The following is a 236-nucleotide window of genomic DNA, read 5'->3' as shown; positions in this document are numbered from 1 at the left end:
AGAAACATGGATGAGAGAGAAACATCGATCAGCTGCCTCCCGCACACCCCCCACTGGGGATGTACCCGCAACCAAGCCACATGCCCCTGACCAGAATTAAACCTGGAACCCTTTAGTCTGCAGGCCGACATTCTATCCACTGAGCCACACTGGCTAAGGCTAAATGTTTCTGTTCTTTATGCTGATTTCCCCCTTTAGGAGCAGCAGGGGCAGGTATGGCTGGAGGCCTAACTCTC

The 236-nt window shown here is 53.0% G+C and overlaps 1 protein-coding gene across 1 annotated transcript in view; it reads left to right on the top strand.

Annotated features, from left to right (window-relative positions):
* IQGAP1 (IQ motif containing GTPase activating protein 1) overlaps positions 1-236 on the top strand; it is a 114,386-nt gene that overhangs the window by 54,654 nt on the left and 59,496 nt on the right. The window lies entirely within an intron of this gene.

The sequence above is a fragment of the Myotis davidii genome, unplaced genomic scaffold, assembly GCF_000327345.1.
Source record: "Myotis davidii unplaced genomic scaffold, ASM32734v1 scaffold324, whole genome shotgun sequence".
Classification (NCBI taxonomy): domain Eukaryota; kingdom Metazoa; phylum Chordata; class Mammalia; order Chiroptera; family Vespertilionidae; genus Myotis; species Myotis davidii.
This window is presented reverse-complemented; position numbering and strand designations above follow the sequence as displayed.